Source organism: Taudactylus pleione, unplaced genomic scaffold (genome assembly GCF_031769625.1).
Source record: "Taudactylus pleione unplaced genomic scaffold, aTauple2 ptg000005l, whole genome shotgun sequence".
NCBI classification, from domain to species: domain Eukaryota; kingdom Metazoa; phylum Chordata; class Amphibia; order Anura; family Myobatrachidae; genus Taudactylus; species Taudactylus pleione.
In genome coordinates, this window is record NW_028284408.1 from 19667584 (window position 1) to 19676408 (window position 8825).

At 42.1% G+C, this 8825-nt stretch overlaps 1 pseudogene; it reads left to right on the top strand.

Annotated features, from left to right (window-relative positions):
• The first annotated feature begins 674 nt into the window (after nucleotides 1-674).
• Nucleotides 675-793, top strand: LOC148543261 (5S ribosomal RNA; annotated as a pseudogene).
• The last annotated feature ends 8032 nt before the right edge of the window (nucleotides 794-8825 follow it).

Sequence of the window (8825 nt, forward strand, 5' to 3'; positions counted from 1 at the left end):
AAGAAAGAAAAATTAAAGAATGTTTTTAATAAACATTGGAACATCTTACTAATGGACCCAGTTTTGGAAGAGGTTCTCCCCAAAAAAGCTCCAATCGCCTTCAGGAATGCCAAAAATCGTAAAAACACACTAGCACCTTGTATGCTAAGAAATCCTGGCACTTAAAAACCAACAGCCTTTCATAATTGCCCAGGCTGCTACAAATTCGGTAAATGCAATATCTGTAAATATGTACACAGAGAAAGAAGGACTTTCCATAACTCTACAAACAGTAAGGAATATAAAATCAAAAACCATCTGAATTGCAACTCTACATCAGTCATATACCTGCTAGAATGTACCTGTGGGACTAAATATGTGGGCAAAACTAAACGTCCAATAAAATTGCGGATACAAGAACATATCGGGAATATAAAGAACAAAGTAGAAGGACATCTGGTATCTCAACATTTTATTCATCACCATCACTCCAATCCAGAAGACCTGACCTTTAAATCAATTGAACATGTATAACTTGGAGCAAGGGGCGGAGACCTGGCAAAAAACTCTCCAAAAGAGAAATGTATTGGATCTTTGAACTCCACACCATGACACCGCGAGGATTCAACGATAGCTACGAGATAGCCCCTTTCCTATAAACATCTTCTGATGGTATTTTATGATTCTTGTACTGTATCTACAGTCATACCTCACTATAAGCGCCCAATCCAGTTAGATCTTGGAAGCTAAGCAGTGATGGGCCTGACTAGTACTTGGGTGAAAGATTACCAGGGAAGACTTGGAACTGTAGTTTTTCACGAGATTCACTTTTCTATACTATCAGTCTGCAGCTACCTGAGAGCAGAAAGCATCATCAAAGAAAAAGACTGAGTTTATAAGAAACAGAATCAAGTCATGAACACATCATAAGAAGAAACCCCGGCCTCCCTGGACTACATTATATTAAATATGGAATGCATACTCCGCCAATGACTCTATAAAAATACAAACTGGTTTCATGAAGATATATATATATTTATTTTTAGAGAGATTTTTTAATTCCTGAACACATTCTAATCATTTTTCTGGTTGTTATAACTGCCTTTATTAGTAAATATCTGCATTGATTATTAAGCATACCTAGCCCATATTTTATATTTTTTACATTAATGTAATTTTTAATAGATTTGTTTTTACTTCTCACTATACCTATGTCAGTAATACATTTATAGCAAAGGGAACCTATAATCTGTTATATATATAGATATAAATACAAATATTATCTTCTATTTATATTTAGTAGTTATCCTTATGAAAAATAAATAGATTGTTTTTGCATATCTAGATGTCCATCACTCATCCTATGATGATACATTCCAACTGGGGTGCATCAAGATGGCTGCATTTATTAAAATGAGAGCACCAAGATGGCCACCATAATCTGAAGCTGTCTGTTGTCAGTTGCCTAGGAATAATAAAATGGCCGCCGCAAACCCTGAGACTAGGAGTACCAAGATGGATACCGATGATAACATATATGAGAACCAAGATGGCCACCGCAAACCCTGAGAATAGGAGTACCAAGATGGACACCGATGACAACACATATGAGAACCAAGATGACCACCGCCGATCCCGGCTGTGAGCAAAAAGACAATAACTGCAGCCTCTATCTATGAGCACCAAGATGGCCGACACAAGTCATCTGACCACTAACTCAGGGCAGAAACCACTCACTAGACTCCCTAAATAGCGCCCGAATTGGGCGGACGTAGAGGAAGACACTGCAATCACGTGACTTCCGGGTATATCATATGATTACCCATATTGGTAAAGAAACACTAAGGGCCAAATGTAATAGGGTGAGAGTTTAGAAAATGTGAGAGTTTAGCAGTAAACTCTCACATTGGTTGAGTTTCATCTTCAAAATGGGAAGACATCTGAATAAGATTTTAAATCGTGAGAGTTTTTTAAGTCTAAAAAAACATGCAAGTTCGCTCTGTTACTTTGTTTTTGGACTCTATTACATTGGAAAAGTTTAGAAAGTGTCAGAAACTCTAATTTTTCTAAACCCTATTACATTTGGCCCTAAATGTTGGATCGCGATTATATCCAAGTAACAGCGGTTCCACTCCTTAACATCCAAAACAGCATATGGACAATAAATAACTTTATTTTTAGTTAACAAAACAAACATTTTATCCGCGAAACAGGAAGTGATGTCACTTCCTGCCTAGTTTGTCCCAGTAAGTGGGTATTTATACCAGGTAGCCCACAGGAGAAACATATCCCTTGAAGAAGTCTAGTAATTCAGACGAAACGTGTTGGCAACTCCTGACTCCACCTTCCATGAACTTACCTTTCCATATTCAGATAAGCCATTCCCGTTTTTATCCCTCCATTGTATATTTGTATTTTTACCTTGTTTTTATGCTAACTGCTTTAAACATCTGCAGTGGCATATTTATTATTGTATGTTGGTTGCCCCATTGTTTGAGGCATTTCTTGTAATTAAATTTATTTTTTATGAATTCACTATCTAATAAGTTATTGTGACTGTAATATTTAATATTTATTTGCATTGTTGCACATGCACGGCTCACACTTATATATATAAGTTACTTATATATATATAAAATTGTATGGAAATATATGTTCTATACAACTTTGTATAGAACATATATTTCCATACAATTTTTACTCCATAGAGAGCTTGATCAACTCTGTGTTTTCTAGTCTTTACAGCTTTTTATTGTTGGCTATTTATGATATTTTACTAATATATTTTATATATTTGTATCTTTTATTCTTTTATTTTTTATTTTTCTTTATCTTATCCTTCATGGTTATTTTTAGGTTTATTTAATTAATTCATGTATGCTTCTACTCATGTTCCTTTAATAAATTAATATTCTGATATTCATTTGTGTTCACTAATGTCCCAGCACAAGTATTAGAGTGCAGTCATTTTCAGTTTTGTTTTTTCCAATGAGGTTGACAATCACCTCTTATTTCTACTGCTGCATTAATATTTGACCCTCCTGTCTAACTAGCGTCGGACATCACCTTGTTTTCAGTATTAGGAATGTTAGGGACCCACCTGATGAGGTTCACTATGACGTGGTAGTGGGCATACATTTTTAGCCAAACATGTGGTAAGAACCTTTTTTATACTCCTTGTAAATTGTTAAATATAATTGATTTGATTGTGAGTATTCTTAGTGCTTAGAGGGCCTGATTCAGAGCCGGACGCTATTTGCGCTCGCTCGTTCAGAAAAAGGGGCCGGCTATTTAAATTGAGCGCTCGCTCTTTGCGGTCTGTTGACGCCTCTATGTCTGAGCGAGCGAACGAAACATGCGCTCGCTATTTTGTAAAGACGCCCCTTTGCTGTTCGCATCACACGTCATCTCCGGTATTTATTAGATTAATCGAGTACATCGAAAGGCATCTGAACTGCTCACAGTGCTTGTGGTAGGATTTTCCTACCGCAATCATGCGAACAGTTCAGGCTAAGAAACAACCAAGTGACGTGGTCGATGACGCTGCTTTGTTAATTATGCACACCCTTAAAACACCCGTTTTGACCTTTTGGCACGCCTGCGTTCGGATCACCACTCCCCGTTTTGAAGCACCTTCCCCTGTTACCATCCACAAACGCCTCATCCTGTCACTCAAATTAGCAGGCACTCGCGGCTCTGAATCAGGCCCAGAGTGTGCACATACATTCATTTTTTCTGCATGGCACTACAAGCATGGTAACACCTCTTATTATGTTTAAAATTGGGGTGTGCAGTCCAGCTTTCCCCAAACTCCCCAATCTTTTTTCTTCTAACATTGGGATTCAAGATTCACAAAACAATGCCATAAAGGATTTAGGGGTCTATTTACTAAGCAGTGTTAGGAGACAGAGTGAAAAGTGATAAGGTGTCAGCCAATCAGCTGGCACCTTATCACTTTTCAGTCTGTCTCCTAACACTGCTTAGTAAATAGACCTCTTAAACACTAATGTGCTGGTCCTCAATTGATTGCCCTACTACCTGGGACATGCTAGTTTTTCAACAACCAGCCCTTCATTAGTCCCCCCCCCATCATCACCACCCAGGAGTGGTCTGCGCACAAGAGGTGGATATGTGCGGAGAAGCCCTGAAGGACCCCCTTCTAGTCAACATCCTAGAAGGAGAAAATAAAATATGCATTGCACATTTTATTTTGCCACATTCATGAATACATGTACATACTGTACAATATTGTTATTGTTGCCCTGGGTGTAAATACCATAAGTGCAGCTGCTATGGGGCCCAGAGCTTAGGGAGGTCCATCCTCCGTGTCAAAGTTACATGTGTTATATACACGTTCCATCATTGGGTGGTGCATAGGGGCCCTTACAAACTTTTGCTATGGGGTCTTCAAATACTTATTTACGCCCCTGGCCAGGAGCGTATCTATAATGAGTGCAGGGTGTGCGGGGAACACGGGCCCCTGGGTCCAGGGGGGGCCCCACACCAAACACCCTGCACCAATAATATTAATTACCTCTCCGGAGTCCCACTTCGGGGCGGGGGTCTGGCGCTGTAAAACGGCTGGAAAATGGCCATAGCTGCCATTTTCCCATCGTTTGCGCATGCGCAGTACAGGGAAAATGGCTGCCGCGGCCATTTTCCCGGTGACCTGTGCATTCATTATAGACTCTGGGCACACTCTATTGCCCAGAGTCTATAACTCCGGTGCTGGCCGTGCACAGCTCAGTGCGCTGCCAGCTGCCAGGCGGAGAGGAGGGGGCCGTGTCGGAGACTGCACACGGGCCCCCTCTTCTCTAGAAATGCCCCTGCCCCTGGCCCTTCATATTTGTAGATGTTTTATCATATGTGTGCACCATATATGTTCCTGAAAGTACCTTGTACACTGTTGCGTATTATGTGTGATTTTTTCTTAAAGATTGTAAACACCTCTGCTTCTTATTTACACATATCTAAATGGTTTACGTATATGTACAGTAGGGGTGTGCACCGGCCACTTTTCGTGTTTTGTGTTTTGGTTTTGGATCTGGATCTTTCTTCGTGTTTTGGATCTGGATTGGTTTTGCCAAAACCACCCTTCCGTGTTTTGGGTTCTGGGTTTTGTGTTTTGGATCTGTATTTTTTTGAAAAAAAGCATAAAAACAGCTAAAATCACAGAATTTGTAGGTTTTTCTGCTCCTATGCTATTATTAACCTCAATAACCTTAATTTCCACTCATTTCCAGTCTATTCTGAATACCTCACACCTCACAATCGTGTTTTTATGTCCAAAAGGTTGCACCGAGGTAGCTGGATGACTATGCTAAGCGACACGAGTGGGCGGCACAAACACGTGACCCATCTAGGCGTGAAACTGCAGTGGCAGACAGGATGGCATTGAAAAACTAGGCCCCAAACTGTACATAATGCAAAGAAAAAAAAGAGGTGCAAGATGGAATTGTCCTTGGGCCCTCCCACCCACCCTTATGTTGTATAAACAGGACATGCACACTTTAACAAACCAATCATTTCAGCGCCAGGGTCTGCCACACAACTGTGGCTGAAATGATTGGTTCGTTTGGGCCCCCACAAAACAAGCTGGCAATTAATCTGTCCCTGCACAAACTGGCTCTACGGAGGCAAGAAGTCGTCCTCATCCTCCTCATCCACAGATTCCTCACCCTCTTCAGTGTTATGTACATCCTCATCCTCACAGAGTATTAATTCGTCCCTGCTGGAACCACAGGTCCCTCTGTACGTTCTGGAGGCTGGTCTCCCTGGAAGAGTTGATCATTCATTTTATGAACATCATCTTCTCCACATTTTGTGGAAGCAACCTCCTACGCCTTTCGCTAACAAGGTTCCCGGCTGCACTAAACACTCTTTCGGAGTACACACTGGAGGGGGGGCAACTCAGGTAAAATAGAGCCAGTTTGTACAGGGACCTCCAAATTGCTTCTTTTTCCTGCCAGTACAGGTACGGACTGTCTGACATGCCTACTTGGATGCTGTCACCGATGTAATCCTTTAACAGACAGACGCACGCTTGTCGCTGCTGCTTTGAGGATTCAAGTGCGGCTACAGCCCACACAATTCACAAAGACAGAAAAAAGAAGAAGAATATTTTTATTCTTTGTGTAGCACACTTTGAGGGTGTCACCACCCTTTAACAGACAGACGCACGCTTGTCGCTGCTGCTTTAAGGATGCAGGTGCGGCTACAGCCCACACATTTCACAAAGACCGAAAAAAAAGAACAATATTTTAATTGTTTGTGTAGCACACTTTGAGGGTGTCACCACCCTTTAACAGACAGACGCACGCTTGTCGCTGCTGCTTTAAGGATGCAGGTGCGGCTACAGCCCACACAATTCACAAAGACAGAAAAAAGAAGAATATTTTTATTGTTTGTGTAGCACACTTTGAGGGTGTCACCACCCTTTAACAGACAGATGCACGCTTGTCGCTGCTGCTTTGAGGATGCAAGTGCGGCTACATCGCACACAAGTCACAAACACATAAAAAAAATAGTTTTTTATTTTTTGGAGCACTTTGAGAGTTACACCACCCTTTAACAGACAGACGCACGCTTGTCGCTGCTGCTTTAAGGATGCAGGTGCGGCTACAGCCCACACATTTCACAAAGACCGAAAAAAAAGAACAATATTTTAATTGTTTGTGTAGAACACTTTGAGGGTGTCACCACCCTTTAACAGACAGACGCACGCTTGTCGCTGCTGCTTTAAGGATGCAGGTGCGGCTACAGCCCACACAATTCACAAAGACCGAAAAAAAAAGAACAATATTTTCATTGTTTGTGTAGCACACTTTGAGGGTGTCATCACCCTTTAACAGACAGACGCACGCTTGTCGCAGCTGCTTTAAGGATGCAGGTGCGGCTACAGCCCACACAATTCACAAAGACAGAAAAAAGAACAATATTTTAATTGTTTGTGTAGCACACTTTGAGGGTGTCACCACCCTTTAACAGACAGACGCACGCTTGTCGCTGCTGCTTTAAGGATGCAGGTGCGGCTACAGCCCACACAATTCACAAAGACAGAAACAAGAAGAATATTTTTATTGTTTGTGTAGCACACTTTGAGGGTGTCACCACCCTTTAACAGACAGACGCACGCTTGTCGCTGCTGCTTTGAGGATGCAAGTGCGGCTACATCGCACACAAGTCACAAACATTAAAAAAATAGTTTTTTATTTTTTGGAGCACTTCGTGAGTTACACCACCCTTTAACAGACAGACGCACGCTTGTCGCTGCTGCTTTAAGGATGCAGGTGCGGCTACAGCCCACACAATTCACAAAGACAGAAAAAAAAAGAACAATATTTTAATTGTTTGTGTAGCACACTTTGAGGGTGTCACCACCCTTTAACAGACAGACGCACGCTTGTCGCTGCTGCTTTAAGGATGCAGGTGCGGCTACAGCCCACACATTTCACAAAGACAGAAAAAAAAAGAATAATATTTTAATTGTTTGTGTAGCACACTTTGAGGGTGTCACCACCCTTTAACAGACAGACGCACGCTTGTCGCTGCTGCTTTGAGGATGCAGGTGGAATCTAGACGGGATTTGGAACCGAGGACACACTACCTCCATCAATTGTCTAAATCCCACTGCACTAATGTCGGATACCGGACGCACGTCTAACACCAACATAGCAGTCAAGGCCTCAGTTATACGTTTTGCTTCAGGATGACTGCTGTCGTACTTCATCCTCATCGCTAGGGACTGTTGGAGGGTCAATTGTTTAGTAAAAGTAGTGATGTTCCTACTTCCTCTCTGGGATGATGAACAACTCCCAGCAGCAGCAACAGCACTAGTAGGAAGTGGTTCTTGATCTTTCCCTATTTTATTTTTATCAGAGAAAGTTTGGTCCTCCATTTATGTTATATTGATATATATACGTGCGGCTAAAGCGCACACAAACACAGAAAAAATTTTTTTATTTTTGCTGGAGAGTAGTGCACTTTGTGGGTTACACCACCCTTTAAGAAATGAGCCAGCCGGCTCTTTACTTATGGGACACAGGCGCACGCTTGGCGCTGCTCCTTTGTTGATGCACGTGCAGCCACAGTGCACACAAGTCACAAACACAGAAAATATATATTTTTTTGGTTTGGAGTGTACTTTGGGGGTTACAGAACCCTTTAACGGTCAAGCCAGCCGGCCCTTTACTTATGACACAGGCGCACGCTTGGCACTACTTTGTTGATGCACGTGCGGCTACTGCGCACACAATTCACAAACACAGAAAATAATTTTTTTTTGGGTTTGGACTGGAGTGTACTTTCGGGGGTTACAGCACCCTTTAACGGTCAAGCCAGCCGGCCCTTTACTTATGACACAGGCGCACGCTTGGCACTACTTTGTTGATGCACGTGCGGCTACTGCGCACACAATTCACAAACACAGAAAATAATTTTTTTTTTGGTTTGGACTGGAGTGTACTTTCGGGGGTTACAGCACCCTTAACGGTCAAGCCAGCCGGCCCTTTACTTATGACACAGGCGCACGCTTGGCACTACTTTGTTGATGCACGTGCGGCTACTGCGCACACAATTCACAAACACAGAAAATAAATTTTTTTTTGGTTTAGACTGGAGTGTACTTTGGGGGTTACAGCACCCTTTAACGGTCAAGCCAGCTGGCCCTTTACTTATGACACAGGCGCACGCTTGGCACTACTTTGTTGATGCACATGCGGCTACTGCGCACACAATTCACAAACACAGAAAATAATTTTTTTTTTGGTTTGGACTGGAGTGTACTTTCGGGGGTTACAGCACCCTTAACGGTCAAGCCAGCCGGCCCTTTACTTATGACACAGGCG